The following is a 17,597-nucleotide window of genomic DNA, read 5'->3' on the forward strand; positions in this document are numbered from 1 at the left end:
TGTCTAATTGTCAGCCTTACCATAGTTCGCACTTCTTTATGAGCCAGGCATATTTTTCCCCGAACAGTGAGAAAGACTGAGCTGAAAGACTGTGCAAATTCCCATCACCAAAGTTGGACAGCTATGGCAGAAACTGATCTGGCAATAGAGGCTTGCAATGGGGTTTGAAAGAAGCTAAATAATAGCACCTCTTTTTCCAACTTAATTTATCAAAGGGTGAGAGATATAAAAATAACAAGTAAAGGAAAAACCAAAATTCTGCCTTTATTACCAAGAGTTGCTATTGATAAGTGTAACATATCTTCAGGCCAGGAGAATCTTTAGTACTAGAATTAAGCATATATATCCACCATGTCACAGGAAGTGTTGAATCATGTCCAGATTGCCCATGTGACAACAGACCCTATTTCATGTTTGGCATGTTTGACTTTCAATTAAATCTTAAAATTTAAAATGAAGATGCTCATAGTCAAAGTGAACCAATAACATACTACATTGCTTATATGTTAAAATTTTCTTAATGTCTTAACTCTTCTTGGTATCTGTTTCTGTTTCTGCCTTTCTTTATACTGATTTAATTCCCGGACGTATTTTGTTTGACCATCCGTATGTTTACTCTTTATTTTCTTTTATTCTGTTTTCTATTTACTATCTCTCTTGTCCTAAGTCTGTTTCAATATACTGTTCATTATCTTTCAACTTTTCTTTTATAACTTCACTTCAGTTTTGAAAGAGTATCACTTGAGTCGAAATTACAGCCTGATTTCATGCCCAAAAAAGTGATTGATGGCTTGTTTCAATTTGAAGGCATGTTCTCAAAGTTATGGTTACTGACTAATACCACTTAGAACACTCTACTTTCAAGGTGTAATTGATCATATTGAAGTTAATTGTGTTTCCTGAGACGAAATTCTATAGTTTTTAATCATAAAATTAATAATTCTATAGTTGTTGCATAGAATCAATAATTCTAGTTGTTGCATGTATTGACAACTACAGAATTATTGATTCCATAGTTGTTGCATATATTGAGTTATATGTATATATATACACACACACATATACAGTTGTTGCATATATAGTTGTTGCATAAATGATGAGGTTGACTATTGAAGGCAAATAACAGATTCAGGGTTTAAAATAAGAAGTGCATTCATAGAAGTGAGAATAATGCAACCAAATTGTTATTGGTTTGACATCTCAGTGAAATGAAAGCCATTTAACTAAATAAAAATGCCAAAGGTGGTGGAAAAGAGTAGCTGGCTAATTCAGTGTTTGGTATTAATTCATTCACCATCCAAGAATTATTCATCATACATCTTTTATGTTCCAAGCACGTAGAGATAGAGCAGTAGCCAGAAGACACAGAATATAGGAAATGGGCAAAGCAAATGCTCAATCATCATAAGAACATGATTCCTCAAACTGATTATTTAAATATAACTGCTAAACAGATGGCAGGAGGCTCCAAGTCCCCCAAGAAACAACCTCTAGAGTTGGCATGAATTTGAGAAAGCAGAATCGTTTTCAAGCAGAATGTATTCACGCAGAATGATTTTCTTGTGCCCAATATGAAAGCACATCAACTTAAAGTGCCTCATAACCTTCTCTGTATGTGTCATAACATCGATGCATGTCGTGTTTGCTAGACCTGAAGACCAAAAGAACATTGATTTCTTGGAATTGTAAAAACATGTTGTTACTTGACAAAGTTAGTAGTACTACTCCTTCAAGGACAGCTGACCCATCTCCCAACCTACTCGAAACTTTGTCCATTTTCATCGACTCCAGGTTTCCGGATTCTTGGCTTCATTCATCTCATTACTTGTGGTTGACATCCAGTCTTCAGGAGATCCTCCACCATTTGAATCTTGAGAGCGCCCAGGATTTCCACAGCCCAGAAGTCTTACAGGGCCGTCTGGTCCACCAAGTGAAAAAACCCATTTGCTCTATTAGCCTTTCGTTGTTTCTCTTTGATTGAAGTGTTCATAGACCCAGTTGAACTCTTCCAGGTGATCTGATGAGAATATTGATCACTGAGTTAAGTCATTTTTGGTAACAAATGACAATAAGTTTTTTTTTCTCAACCCTGAGTAACCATAAGATTGATTTGCTAACAGCTTCTGAATCCCAAGAAATCTAAAGAACTCTGTGGACACATGCAGTCCAACTTGAGATTATCCCTGCAGCTGCACATCAGGGTAAATCACTCACATTGGTGTCACACAGGGTAGGTATTAGTTTAGTTTTTAGATTTTTTTTTATTTTTGAGACAGAGTTTCGCTCTTTATTGCCCAGGCTGGAGTGCAGTGGCATGATCTCGGCTCACTGCAACCTCTGCCTCCTGAGTTCAAGCGATTTTCCTGTCTCAGCCTCCCGAGTAGCTGAAATTACAGGTGCCCACGATCATGCCTGGCTAATTTTTGTATTTTTAGTAGAGACTGGGTTTCACCATGTTGGCCAGGCTGGTCTCGAACTCCTGACCTCAGGTGATCTACCTGCCTCAGCCTCCCAAAGTGCTGGGATTACAGGTGTGAGCCACCAGGTATAAGTTTATTAAGTCATACGTCAGGCACATGGAGTCAGCAGATGTGTTGGGCTCTTGTTCTCTTGTCATCCTGTTGAGAGGTATACCAGGCTAAGCTCAGATGGGAATCCTATCAACTCTGAACTTCTACTGAAACTGTATGGCTCTACAGCAATGATTTTCAAATCTAGCTGAGCACCGGAATCACCCATGTGCCCCTGTCAGGGCCCAAATGAAGCATTACTACTTCCAAGAAGCCTCTCCTTTCCACTCCAGACTTGGAAACATTTTATTTCTTTGCCATGAGATACCATCTCTGGTATTTACTGTTGCCATAGCTACAAAGGATTATCACAAATAATTAAAATTCCTTTCTTGTCTAGACTGGGAGCCAAGGTCTTACTCAATTTTGTTTCTAAATGTCATTCTCAGTATCAGTTTTAACCTTAGCCCTCAAAGTGTATTCAGTGAATGAATAATTAAATGAATAAATATATAAATCAATCTTCAAACAAGCACTGTGATGTCTTTTCTTTACTATAAACCTGAGGGATCACTATTGGGAAAAAGTTACCTGGAAAAATCCAGGTAACACATGCTAGAATGTAATGGGAGTTTTAAGCAGTGGTGTCCAAACATGCCTGTTTAGTATAACCAGTCGTGAAGCCTTGCCCCCAACCTATCTCCCCATCACTCAGGGCCAGGTTATACTGTGGCCCTTGAGAATGAGAATCTCTGGGGGTGGAGACTGGGAACTTACATGTTTAACTAGTGTAGTATTTCGTTGTATGGAGATGTAGACCATTTAATTGTATGACTATACCACGATTTGTTTATCCACTCTTCTGTTGATGGATATTTGAATGGCTTCCAGGGATAGATTATTATAAGTAAAGCAGTTATATACATTATTGATTATGCCTTTTGTGCCTTTTGTAACACAAACTCTCATTTCTTTCAGGTATATACATCTGAGTGATGAGGATCTTTGAGTAGATGTATGTTTAAAAATTAGTAAAATGGACACAGATTTTTCAAAGTAATAGAACCAATTTATACCACCAACAAGAACATATGAGTGATCGAGTTGGGCCTCATCCTCACAAAGATTTCATGTTATTGAGTTTTAAATTTTAACCATTTTGGTGAGTTTATAGACTATAATTTGGTTTTAGTTTATTTTCTCCAGATAAGTAATAATGTTAAAATGTTTTAAACATTGTATTTGAAATAATTTTGGACTCACATAGGAGTTGCAAAACAATGCAGAGATTTTCCATGTAACCTCACCCAGGTCTCACAATTATAGCTTTTTACATATATGTGATCCAATTATCAAAACCAGAAAACCGACATTGAAAGAATACTAATTCAACTTAGTATTGACTGTCTATGTAAGCAAACCTTATTTGGTTTTCAGCAGTTTTTGCATACACTTTTTTTGGGTAAATAGTTCTATGAAATTTCATCACATTTATAAATTCATATAACTTCCACTACAATTAGGATAATTTAATTACTAATTTAATTACCATTTAATTACCCCAGAGAAACATCACCATCCTACCCCATAAAGTAACAACACAAATCTATTCCATCAACCACTGATCTGTTCCCCATCTGCTATGGTTTAAATGTCCCTACCAAAATTCATGTTGAAATTTACTTGCCATTGTAACAGTAGTAAGAAGTAATCCTTTAAGAGGTAAATGAGGGCTCTGTTCTCATGCATAAATGAATGCTGTTATCATGGGAGTGGATAAGTTACCAGGGAAGTAGGCTCCTCTTCAAGGGAAGAGTTTGGGCCCGTTTCCTCTTTCTGACACCCACATGCCGTGTGATGTCTTCTGCCATGGGATGACCCTCTCCAGATGTCAATGCCATGCTCTCGGACTTTCCAGACTTCAGAGCCTGGAGCCAAATAAACTTCTGTTCTCTATAAATTACCCAGTCTGTGTATCCTGTTATAGCAACAGAACATAGACTAAGATGCCATCACTATAGTTTTTAACATTGAGACTGTATTATAAACGGAATACTACAATATGCGATCTATCACTTGTATTTTTCACTCAACACCATGAACTTGAGATCCATCTAAGTTGTGTTCATCAATTTTTTTTTCTTTTTTGTTGCTCAATAGTAGGCCATTGCATGAATATGCCACAGTGTGTTTATCCATTCCCTCACTGAAGACCATTTGTGTTGTTTCAAGTTTGGGGCTATAACAAACAAAACTCCTGTGAACATCCATACACAAGTTTTTGTTTGAACATAAATTTTTATTTTGCTAGGATTCCCAGGAGGGAGATTGTTGAGTCATATAAAATGTATATACACAGTATAAAATTCATATATAAATTTTGCCACACTTTTTTTTTTTTTCAAAATCAGCTGTATTATTTTACTTCCCCTCAGCAATATTTGAGAGTTCCAGTTGCTCTCCATCCTTGATATCAGTTATGTTAGTTTATTATTTTAGCTATTCTAGTAGGTGTGTAATATCTCATTGTGGCTTTAGTTTGCAATTCCCTACTGGCTAAAAATATTAAATTTTTTGTGTTAATTTACTATTTGTGTATCCTCTTTGGTGCAATGGCTGTCTAGGTTTTGCCCATTTTCTAATGAGACTGTTTGGTATCTTACTAAATTTGGAGAGTGATTTAAAATATATATTTACAGTGTAAGTGCTTTTTCAGATACTTGATTCAGAATTTTTTTTCCTGGTTTATGGCTTCATTTTTGTTTTCTTAACAGTGTCTTTCATGAAGCAAAAGTTTTAGATTTAATAAGGCCCACTATATTGGTCTTTTTTTTTTCATGAATCATGCTTTGGTGTTTTGTGCAAGAACTCTTTGCCTAAACCTAGGTCATAAAGGTTTTCTCCTAAATTTTTTTTTTTTTTTTTTTTTTGAGACGGAGACTCGCTCTGTCACCCAGGCTGGAGTGCAGTGGCCGGATCTCAGTTCACTGCAAGCTCCGCCTCCCGGGTTCACGCCATTCTCCTGCCTCAGCCTCCCGAGTGGCTGGGACTACAGGCGCCCGCCACCTCGCCCGGCTAATTTTTGTGTTTTTTAGTAGAGACGGGGTTTCACTGTGTTCGCCAGGATGGTCTTGATCTCCTGACCTTGTGATCCGCCCGTCTCAGCCTCCCAAAGTGCTGGGATTACAGGCTTGAGCCACCGCGCCGGGCCCTCCTAAATATTTTTCTAAAAGTTTTGTAGTTTTACATTTAGATATGTGTTTGTTTCCCATTGCTGCCATAACAAATTACCACAACTTAGCTGATGAAAACAGTATCAATTTATTTTTTCCTTTCTGTAGGTCAAAAGTCCTGATAAGTTTAATTAGTTACTTTACTCTTTCACAAAGCTGAAATTAAGGTGTCAGCTGACTGGGCTCTTATTGGGAGTTTCCAGGAGATTGCACTTCTGGAGTAATTCTGGTTTGGGGCAAAATTCAGCTCCTTATGGTTGTTGGACTGAGGTCTCTATTTCTTGGCTTGCTGACAGAGGCCAATCTTAGCCTCTAAAGGCCTCTTTCCAGTCTTTGCATTTCAGAGCCAGCAATGCATCATTAAATATTTCTCATGCTTAGGATCTGTCTGAATTTCTATTCTGCTGTGGCTTCCTTCTACCTAATATTTTTTAATCACTTCTGTGTCACCTCAGTTGGAAAAAGTTTTCTGCTTTAAGGGTTCATGTTAAAACTGACCCAAAAATCCCATAGACAGGATTTTTAAAATAAAAGTAGAAATTGACCCTTCTTGTCTTAAAGCTTAAAACTTAACATTTGTTTTATCTGAGTTTCTTCTTCAGGAAAGAACCCGTGAGCCTCTTAAAAAGTATCAAAGAACTGAAACTCACCAGATCACCATATCCAGACAATGAGACACCAGGCCCTTTGTTCATCAGGATTGCTTCCTTATCACCCCTTAGTTCCTGTTTTCCCACACATAGTTACATTTCTTCCCTGCTAAATAAACCCCTCATTTTAGTCAGTAGGAGAGATGAAATTGAGACTGATCTCCCATCTCCTCAGGCGGCATATGGAAACTCTTAGTATCTTTGTCTCTCAATTTCGCTGTGAACCTAAAACTGCTCTTCAAAAGTAAAGACTTTAAAAAAGAAATCAGAATGAGTCACGGGTCAAACCTCAGTTATGAGGTTCCAATCTTGGCAAAAGGAAATGGCAAGAATGAGTACTATTGTTAAATTTGTCAAGAGTTGGTGATTCAGGGTAAATTCCCTGGTCCAGGGTCAGAGGCTTTCAGAAGTAAGAGAAGCCTAGTGAGAATTTCTGCAATAGTGTTTCTCAGTTCCTCTGCATTTCCAGACCAGCTCACGGGCATCTGTTGCAGGCAAGGCACCAGTCAGGTTATCTATGTCTAGCTTGATAATGAATAGCTTGAGACGTATGTCCAGGCTCGACAATCAGTACACTGCCTTGTTCTTTATCCCATCAATATTGGAAGATTCCTATTCACACTTATAAGAACACTTAGATAATTATTGATATTCAAATAAAACATTGATGCAGAAAGAACAGATTTATCACTGAAGATTATTGTCCACATTTCATTAGACATAAACACAGCATGTGCAAAGATTTAGCTTTCAGCTAATCTTTCAATTTGAAAGATGAATATCAGTCAATTTTTTGGTTGAATATGTCTCTGGAAAATATTTTCACATGATCTGTGGCAGCATCTGGATGTGATTTTTCAAACATCATCAATAGTATATCATTAGTTTCTTTCACTGACAAAGGAAGAAAATTATCAGCTGCAATGATTGACAAATTTCTTCACAGCTTGGTCTTCTTAAGACATTCTAATATTGTGTCCTGAGTATTATAAATTATACTCCTTTAGCCCCGAAATGATAGATTCAGTTTATTCTAGATACTGACTACAATTTTGAAATGTATCAATCCATTCTAAGTAATTGAAGTAATTAAATCATAAAGAAATCTTTCCTTTTTATGCCTAACTTTTTTTAAAAAAGAACATTTTTTTTTAATTGAACCACTGTATGCCAGTATTTTAAAAGTAGAGTTTTATATTCACTGACCTTTTCTCAACATATCACACGGAAAAGATACACACACACACACACACACACATATACTGGCTGCAATTCTCTTAGTAAAAATTTTCACGGTGCCTTTCAACCTTAGATCAAGATTGTGAGACAAGTTGTTGGCTACTGATTATTCTCTGTGAATAAAATGCTAGAGAAAATTTATGTGTACTGTTGGCATAGATCCCAACACATTTTGTGCTGTTCTTCTCATGGCTCACAAAATCACTTTAATGTTTTTAAAGGCTTTTCTTGTGCCACAGGCTTTCAGTGATAAGAAGCTGTTGACCACCCTCTATGTCATATATACGTTACACATATTTGAGAAATTGATTCACACTCTGCATATCAGTGGTTTAATCCAAATGTAAAGCAAAATATGTGCTGGAAATTCATTCTTAATAATTTCTCTTCACTTTCTAAAATTTATTATTTATTTAGTTTCTAGATGGAGTGTCGCTCTGGCACCCAGGCTGGAGTGCAGTGGCATGATCTCAGCTCACTGCAACCTCCACCTCCTGGGTTCAATGTATTCTCTGGCCTCAACCTCCTAAGTAGCTGGGATTACAGGTGTACACCACCACACCTGGCTAATTTTTGTGTTTTTGTTGGAGACCGGGTTTTTCCATATTGGCCAGGCTGGTCTCAATCTCCTGGCCTCAGGAGATCCACCCGCCTCAGCCTCCCAAAGTGCTGGGATTAGAGGGGTAAGCCACCACGCCTGGCCACTTTACTTTATAAAATCATTGACAGTACATAATATCCCAAAGTGTTACTTGATTAAGAAATTTGGCAAAATTTCCATTAAAATGTTGACTAGTATGGTGGGGTTTTCAGCAATGGTGTGATTTGTACATGTTTTGAATGATGTCTCTTCAGTTTTGGACTCTTCTACACTTGAACATAAAATTCTCATATCACCCTAAAAAGCATTATTTGGTGGAAGGACTTGAGGAAAGAACTTTACTGGATTTCCAAAGAGGTTGCTATTTTATTTTAAAATGGTGCATTTCTATGGCTACAGCAGTATTTGCAAGGTTTCAAGATTGACAGTTCCCTGAGCAGCAGAAGCCAATGAATTGCAAGGTCAATAAAATACATTTTCAGATACTTCATATTATCTTTTAATTTACATTTTTCATTTTTTGGATGAATTTATTTCTTTTTGTTTTTGAGATGGAGTCTTGCTCTGTTGCCCAGGCTGGAGTGCAGTGGCACAATCTCAGCTCACTGCAACCTCCGCCTCCCAGGTTCAAGTGATTCTCCTGCCTCAGCGCCCAAGTAGCAGGGATTACAGGCACCTGCCACCACGCTCGGCTAATTTTTTTTTGTATTTTTAGTAGCGATGGGGTTTCACCATCTTGGCCAGGCTGGTCTTGAACTCCTGACCTTGTGATCCACCTGCCATGGCCTCCCAAAGTGCTGGGATTACAGGCATGAGCCACTGCGCCTAGCCGGATGAATATTTTTTACTCTATATTGTAGAAACACTTTTCCACAATTTATACTTACAATATCATTACAATTTTCATTACTTTTATGTTTTAAATAACTACTTTAAGCCAATGGTACATTTTTTAAAGAACATTTTCGATCATAATGTAGCACAATATAGTAAAATGAAAAGGTAACAAATAAAAGCAACTACACTAATTATATAAATGATATATAATGTTATAGGATGGCTTTGTGGTATGCATAAAACTTTTAAGAATGTAATGATTTTAGGAAACAATAAGATTGCTATAAATATTACAACTAATTCTAATTAATTTCAAATATATGAACAAAATTATTTCCTCACTTTTATTTCTGACACTGCCAAACTACCTGTAAACCATTGGCTATTTTGGGTAGGGTGTATACTCTTGGCACACAGCTGGAAATGATGAGGTAGGGGAAGAGGAGGTCAGGATGTGGAATGGAGTGTACCATGCCAGGAGTGGTTCAGCATGTCATCTTAACTCCCTCATCAGAGGCAGAAGAGAGACCTAAAGGCATAGCTGGGCCACCAACTCACAGAGTCTGAGAGCAAGACTCAACTACAAGCCTTGCTGCTGGCCGGGCGCGGTGGCTCATGCCTGTAATCCCAGCATTTTGGGAGTCCAAGGCGGGCAGATCACCTGAAGTCAGGAGTTTGAGACCAGCCTGACCAACACAGAGAAACCCCGTCTCTACCAAAAATACAAGATTAGCCAGGCATGGTAGTGCATGACTATAATCCCAGCTACTCGGGAGGCTGAGACAGGAGAATCACTTGAACCCAGGAGGCGAGGGTTGTGGTGAGCCAAGATCACGCCATTGCACTCCAGTCTGGGCAACAAGAGCGAAATTCCATCTCAAAAAAAAAAAAAAAAAAAAAAAAAAGCTTTGTTGCTGATAAGGGATGGGAGAAGGTAATCGAAACTTGCTTCAGCTTAGCTCTTCTCAGGAGCTTGAGAGAGGTGAAAGCTGATGGTGGCTCCAGATTCCTGAGCCCAGAGTCAGCAGAAGCAAAGGAACTAAAGTGGGGCTGTAATCTGTTATCAGAACCCCAGATGTACTCACAGAAGGGAAGCTTATCACACCCACTGGGTAAGATCTAATGGTGAATGACAGAAAGAGGACTCAAGACTATCCCAGCAAACTAACACAATAACAGAAAACCAAACACAGCATGTTCTTACTCGTAAGTGGGAGTTGAACAATGAGATCACATAGACACAAGGAGGGGAACATCCCACACGGGGGCCTGTCGGGGGATTGGGGAGCAGAGGAGGGATAGCATTAGGAGAAATACTTAATGTTGGTAATAGGTTGATGGGCGCAGCAAACCACCATGGCACATGGATACCTATGTGACAAACATGCACGTTCTGCACATGAACTTAGAGTATAATAAAAAAATATTTAAAAAGATTATCCCAACAGACTGGAATGATGTGTCTAAATCAACTAAGTAAATTTGTATAGTGTCAAATGAAAATGTGTGTTTAGGTTCTAAAAAATCAGTTGTGTAAGTGTAGATTGGAAGGACACCCAAATGGACAGAGTTCTTATGAGAACAAAAGGGAGAGGTATTTGTAGCACCACAAATTCAATTGTGCCAGTTCAGTCTCTAGAGCATTAATGCAACTCTACATTAATGCAGGCTACATTAATAACCATATCCAGGCATAGATATGTGATAAAGTAATGATAATAATAATGGCTTATCATTTCACAATACAGTTTTAGCAAAACATTTTCATCCTCTGTGTGTTTTTTCCTATTGCAGTTTGCATTATTTGGTCCAAAGTGTGGTAGTTCTTATTTTCACTTTTTAAAAGATTCTGGCACTTTAAGAGTTGTTTTCATGAGGTCATCATACAGAAATAAGATTAGATATGAGAAGCCAGCACAGAGCCTGACACACAGTATGAAGCTCAGTAAATGACAGTAGAATCTGAATGAGTTAAGTCCACAGGGATAAATGGGAGCATGAGGATAACATTTACCTAAATCATTTTATCCAATTGAATCTTCCTGATAACTCCGTAAGCTTGGTTCCACATTCTCGTCACCTAATTAACTGCTCTATACCCTTAAGGACTTACTTTAGATGTCGCGCCTCAGGGCAAATCTTAAAAGCTTTCCACCCCAGTTCCCAAAGTTAGATGTTACATGCAAAATGTTTATTTAGGAAGAGAATGCTTGTTCCCCAGTGCTGCAAATAAATAGCACTCAAACATTAATTTAATTCTCTCATCAAGGCCATTTTTACTTTCTGCAGAAAGGGTGCTCGTCGCAGATGGAACAATGGCAAGAGCACACCTGAACAAAGGAGGGAAGCAATTTTTATTCCTTAAGCAGTTTGTCCTTCCTACTGTAACCCATCTCCATTGGCTGGAGCCAGACCTCACAATTTAAACTAAAATCCGATTGGCTAACAGTTTAAAACTTTTCTAAACAGGTGAAAGTATTGGAAAGAAAAAGGAAAAGAGGAAGTTGCTTATGCCAAACAAGGAAGGGGCATAGGCTATGAGCTGGAACGTGCCTGGGAGCATATTTAACAGCTACATAGGATAGGGCTTTATAAAGAGTTATTAGCACAAAGCAAGGAGGCTTGAAGGAAGTTAGTCTATCAAAGAAACTATTATTTCTAACACTTATGATTTATTCTTTAATAAGAAGGGAAACTTTGAAGAGGAACTTTTTACTTTCTACATTAAATAACTCTGTTCCATGCCTCTGTCTAATTCTGTAATTTCCACCTCAGGACACCTGTCTCAGTTTCATGTTTTGCTTGTTTCATTGTCATTACTCCCATTGGATTCCATGCTTTATGCAGGTGGCAACTACATCTGTTTATCTCCATGTTATTTCCCTAGTACCTTAGACAATGCTTGGTTAAAGTAACAGTGCTTAATAAAGATTGTTTAACTGAATGAATGAATAAAATTGAATTCAGCATGTCTGAGACATTAAAAATCTCATAGTCTGCAAGGGTAGGTGCCCAGACCAACACTCAAATGGTTTGGGAACTATGTCCTGTGCATTTAGCTTAAGAAAGACCTAAATTTATTCAAATCATTGAAAGTCTACCATGTAGAAGAAGTCGACTTATTCTGTTACTTCAGTCAACAAATCTGTATCTCATTACCTACAGAGCAGGGGATTTAAACTCCAAATAGAAATACTGTAAAAAAAAAATTGAATGTTACTAACAATGACATTTAGTCCATCTGCAGTGAGTCATCATTGGATGCTTTCGAGAAAAAGCAAGTAACTGCCTGTGAAAAATGCTGGGAAAAGACTTCTGAAGTTGGAGGAAGTAGGGAACCAACAACTTTAAAAAATTTTTAATTGTGATAAAATACACATAACATAAAAATTTACCATCTTAACCATTTGTAAATGTACAGTTTAGGAGTGCTACAAGTATATTCACGTGTTGTGCAATAGTTCTCAAGAACATTTTCATCTTGCAAAACTGAAACCCTACACCCATTGAACAACTGCTCCCTGTTTTAGACCCTGGTAACCATCCTTCCTCTTTCTGTTTCTACAGACATTTCCTGTAAGTGCTATCTTATGGTATTTATCCTTTTGTGACTGGCTTATTTCACTTAGTATAATGTTCTCGACACCTATCCATATTGTAGCATGTGTCAGAATTTCCTTTCTTTTTTTTTTTTTTTTTTTTTTTTTTTTTTTTTTTTGAGACGGAGTCTCGCTCTGTCGCTCGGGCTGGAGTGCAGTGGCCGGACCTCAGCTCACTGCAAGCTCCGGCTTCCGGGTTTACGCCATTCTCCTGCCTCAGCCTCCCGAGTAGCTGGGACTACAGGCGCCCGCCACCTCGCCCGGCTAGTTTTTTGTATTTTTTAGTAGAGACGGGGTTTCACAGTGTTAGCCAGGATGGTCTCGATCTCCTGACCTCGTGATCCGCCCGTCTCAGCCTCCCAAAGTGCTGGGATTACAGGCTTGAGCCACCGCGCCCGGCCTCCTTTCTTTTTAACACAGAAGGTTATTTCATTATATGTACACTGTATACCACATTCTGTTTATCCATTCATTCATCAGTAAACATTTAGATTGCTTCTACCTTTCAACTATTGTGAATAATACGGCTGTTAACATGGTTGTACAAATATCTCTTTAAGACCCAGGCTGGGCGCGGTGGCTCATACCTGTAATCCCAGCACTTGGGAGGCCAAGGCGGGTGGATTACTTGAGGTCATGAGTTTGAGATCAGCCTGCCCAACATGGTAAAACCCCGTCTCTACTAACAATACAAGAAAGTTTATGCTCATTCCTCTCATCAAACAAGGGCTAATTTGCAAGTGTTTCAATGCATCATAAGACAACCACCTTGCAGTCTTGATTTGGCTCCTTCTGACTTCTTTCTGTTTCCTAATCTTAAAAAATCTTTAAAGGGCACTCAGTTTTCTTCAGTTAATAACGAAAAAAGAGGGCATTGACATAGTTAAATTCCCAGGACCTTCAGTTCTCTACGGATGGACTAAATGGCTGGTATCATTGCTTACAAAAGTGTCTTGAACTCGATGGCGCTTATGTTGAGAAATACAATTTGCATTTTTTATTTTTATCGTTTAATTTTATTTTTCCACAAACTTTTTGAAGTCCCCTTGTATGAAGACTTGGTGGGGCATTTTGAGGGTAGGAGCTGTTGTTTTCGCCACTGTTTAAGTTGTTGTTGTTATCTACTTCCCCTCCCCCTCCTTACATACACTGTATGATTAGAAGCATCCTGGTGATCACTAAGAGCTCCACCATTTCAACATCCTTTCTTCTAATTATTTCATGAATGGATCAGATTTTAGACATGATTTACGCCATCAGTTAAAGATCCTTAGCTGTGGCAGGCATAGTTGATTTCTAACTGCCTACCGAGACTAGTGTATATCTTTTCTTTGAAGACCCCTAAAGGCAGATCTGGTGCCCATGTTCAAAGGGGCTTAGGTTGCCCTGCAAAGTGCTTCTTCCAGGGACTCCCTTCCACTTTGATCCAAACAAACGGAATTTTGGATAAAATTGGGGCTAAAGAATGGAGTTCAGGGAGCACAAAATGATGAGTTGAAGGCTTGGATTCATCCAGCTCTCTTGTAAATAATTGCTTGGCCTCTTTGAGACTCAGTTTCCTCATCTGCACAATGGGGATGGTCATCTTTGCTCAGATTTTAGAATCTGTGACAGTAATTGAATTAGACAAAGAATATGAAAAGACTTTAAAAACTGTAAACCACCACACAAAGTGAAATGACCACATTATTTACCACTGGAATGATGATACCTACACTTTTGCCTGGAGTGGGTTTCAGGATTTTTTTTATCAAGAATGGGCTCCATGGGTAGTGGCTAACGCCAATGACGTGCTTGGCTGATTTTACCACTTTCAGAATAAAAAAAAAAGTGACCTGAAAACTGTTTGTGCATGACTCAACACTTTAATGACTCAACACTTTCTTCTCTTTTCTTTTTCTTCCTTTTTTTTTTTTTTTTTTTTTTTTTGAGACCGAATCTCGCTCTGTCGCCCAGGCTGGAGTGCAGTGGCGCGATCTCGGCTCACTGCACGCTCCGCCTCCCGGGTTTACGCCATTCTCCTGCCTCAGCCTCCTGAGTAGCTGGGACTACAGGCGCCCGCCACCTCGCCCGGCTAATTTTTTTGTATTTTTAGTAGAGACGGGGTTTCACCGTGTTAGCCAGGACGGTCTCGATCTCCTGATCTCGTGATCCGCCCGCTTCGGCCTCCCAAAGTACTGGGATTACAGACGTGAGCCACCGTGCCCGGCCAATGTTGGCATATTCTTGAAGTGAAATACTACTCAGCAATAAAAGGAAAAAATTACTGATACACATAAAATGGATGAATCTCACAGGCATTACATTTACAGAAAAAATGCCTGACACTGAAGACTACAAAGTATATAATTCCAAGGAATATTTGATGTTCTAGAACAGGCAAAACTAATCATTGGTGACGGAAATCAAAGAAGTGGTTGCCAGAATGGTGAGTGGGGTGGGGAATATTAATTAAAAAGAGAAGCAAAGGAACTTTCCGGGGTGATAAAAATGTTTTATATTTTGATAGTGGTAGAAGTTAAATAGATGTGTACATGTGTCAAAATGCATCAAAATGTACACTTAAAATATATATAAATTATATCTAAATAAAGTTTTACTTAAAAGTATGTTTTGATATAAAGCTTTATTTAAAGTTTTCAGTGGTTATTGTTAATTCTGTCTTGTTGTGGGTTGAGTTAGCTCTCCTGCCCCCCATGCAAATTCATATGTTGAAGTCCTATCCCTTGCTACCTCAGAATGTGGCTATTTGTAAATGGAGTCACTGCAGATAGAATTAGATAAGATGAGGTCATCCTGGAGAAAGGTGAGCATCCAATCCAATATGACTGATGTCCTTATAGAAAGGGGAAATTCAGACAAATAGACACGCACACAGGGGAAATGCCATGTGAAGAGGAAGGCAGAGATGGAGGTGATGCTTGTACTAGGCAAAAGTGTCAAAGATTGCCAGCAAACCACCAGAAGCTGCTGTGAAACATGGGACAGGTTGTTCTTCACAGTCCTCAGATGCAACCAATCCTATGTGACATCTCAGTCTTCTAGGCTCCAGAACTATGAGACAATACTTTTCTGTTCATATGCCACCAATTGTGGTACTTTGTTACAGTCGCCCTAGCAAACTCATACATATCCCTAGAGGTTAGTTCTCAGTTCACTAACTGCTCAACTCAACTATGTTAATTGAGCACCAGCAAGACCCTGTGAGAAAAACATAAATAAAAATTGTCCTTCTTGGATAACATATATATGAAAAAAAGGGAAAGAAAAACTTAGTTCTGTTAGTTCCCAGCAGGAGTGCTGAGACTGCGTCCATATCATCCAAAATTATGTAAAATAGCTTTAAAAAGTACAGAGCCAACATACTCACTTACAGTGTGCAATCTATCTAGCAATAGACTGAGAATGTATCACTCAGCCAACACATTTCTGTTCCAGTTTAAGAAATCTACTTGGGGAAGTGCATTAAGACTAGAAGATTGATAGGTGCATATAAATTGAATTTGGTTAAGGGATATTTTTAACAAGTGCTGGGAGAAGAATGAATCACCTTTCCCCACCAGAGGTACGTAACTGCCCTGAGGTCATTAGTGATTCAGGGTTTCTACCTGCTAACAGTATTCTATGAATATACTGAAAGTCTACTTACTATTCATTCTTGATCTTTAAAAATTTATTTTTAATTGAAAAACAACATCTTAAATATATTTATGGGACACAATGTGATGTTTTGATATATGTTTACAACGTGAAATGACTAAATCAGGCTAGTTAACATATTCACTACCTCACATACTTTTTTTATGGTGAAAACATTTAAGATATACTTTCAGCAATTTTGAATTACGTAACGCATTATTATTTATTATAGTCACCATTCTGTGAAACAGATCACTAAAGCTTATTCCTCTTGTCTAAATGAAACTTTCTACCCTTTGATGGACAGCTCTGCTTTCCCCATCCTCTCCCGTCCCCCAGCCCTTGGTAACCATCATCCTACTCTCTACTCTAAACTCTCTACTCTAAACTCTCAACTTGTTTAGATTTTGTGAATAAGAACATGTGGTAGTTGCCTTTAGTGTCCTCTAGGTTTACCACATTGTCTCAATGACAGGATTCCCCGCCTTTTTAAGGCTGAATAGTATTTCACTGTGTGTGTGTGTGTGTGTGTGTGTGTGTATATACACACTCGTTTGCTATATATTCACACTCATTTGGTTTCAAACAGCAACAACACACACACATACATTGTATATATACACATTGTGTATATATATACATTGCGTATATACACACACAAATATATACATATATGTACATATATATGTAACTTTTTTTCATTTATCCACTCACTTAATACATATGATGGAGGGCTTTGTATGTGCCAGGCTCTGTGATGAATGCTAGAAATTCAATAGTGAGAAAGACTCAAAGCAATATTGAAAACCCAGGAAAAATTAGGAGGACTGACACAATCTGATTTCCAAACTTACCATTATCAAGACAGAGTGTTATTGGCTCAAGGAGAGACAAATAGATACACAGAATGTGGTAGTCTGGAGATGCACCCACACGTATGTGGTCAATTGATTTCTGGCCAAGGCACCAAATCAATTCAAAGGAGCAAGGAAAGTGGTACAGAAACAGCTGAATATTGTTTTGGAAAATAATGACAAAGGACTTATAACCAGAATATAAGCATATAAATATAATTCTTTCAAATCAATAAGAAGGCAAATATCTAATAAAAATGAGCAAAGACTTGAAAAGTAACTTAAAAAGGCATGTTAATTAAAAATATGCAAATGTGATTAGTCTTCAGTGGAATTTAAATTAAACCACAAGAGACACTATTATATCTTATGCCCACTAGAATAACCAAAGGAAAAAAGACAAAACAAAATGCTGGTGAGGATGTGAAGCAACTG

This window comes from Rhinopithecus roxellana, chromosome 13 (assembly GCF_007565055.1).
Source record: "Rhinopithecus roxellana isolate Shanxi Qingling chromosome 13, ASM756505v1, whole genome shotgun sequence".
Classification (NCBI taxonomy): domain Eukaryota; kingdom Metazoa; phylum Chordata; class Mammalia; order Primates; family Cercopithecidae; genus Rhinopithecus; species Rhinopithecus roxellana.